Source organism: Notothenia coriiceps, unplaced genomic scaffold (assembly GCF_000735185.1).
Source record: "Notothenia coriiceps isolate Sejong01 unplaced genomic scaffold, NC01 NC01_scaffold00016673, whole genome shotgun sequence".
Lineage (NCBI taxonomy): Eukaryota > Metazoa > Chordata > Actinopteri > Perciformes > Nototheniidae > Notothenia > Notothenia coriiceps.
This window is the reverse complement of record NW_011349374.1, coordinates 24,421-25,118: the sequence shown is the minus strand read 5'-3', so window position 1 is coordinate 25,118 and position 698 is coordinate 24,421.

The window sequence follows — 698 nt, the reverse complement described above, 5'->3', positions numbered from 1 at the left end:
TGATCATATAAAGATGTGCCTTTACTCACTGGTTTGAGTAAAAGCTCTTATATTTGTTAGCATAGCTAGCTAACCAGATGCTAATAACAACAAAGTTATTGACAGTATGATCAGTATGACAGATGAACAGATCGCCACTGGGCTTTCAACTAAAGACACAGCCACGCAGAAACTGCGGCATGTGTACAGCTCCTTATGGGTACTGCAATTTCTGAAGAGCTGGAGCGGCGTTCTGGGGATCTCCGTCAGAACTAGACCCCTGTCAGACATATACCACGTGATGACGTTAGGCTCGTGTTGTGTTCAAGGACCCTGACCTTGGCCAGGAAAAACAGGCACTCGCTTGTTTAATTATTTTGCGGTCTAGTGTGTTTATAAATTACCTCCAGGGCCGTACCAAATGGTCTCGCGGTCCGTATAGGCCCGGAGGCCGGAGGTTCCCCATCCCTGAGCTAAAGAGACAGATTTACTCAGGAGTCATGTTTCTGGCCACACACTAACTAAATAGCTGGANCAGTGTTTCTCAAAGTGTGGGGCGCACCCCACTGGTGGGGGCACAGAGATGTGATAGGTGGGTCGCGAATGGACACGATGAACGTGAGATGTTTTTTTGGACCTCAGACCGGAAACGAACCTGGGTCCTTGCAGGCGGTAGTGGACTGTTACAGCCGGAGACTCGCAACGGCGGTGGACTTTCA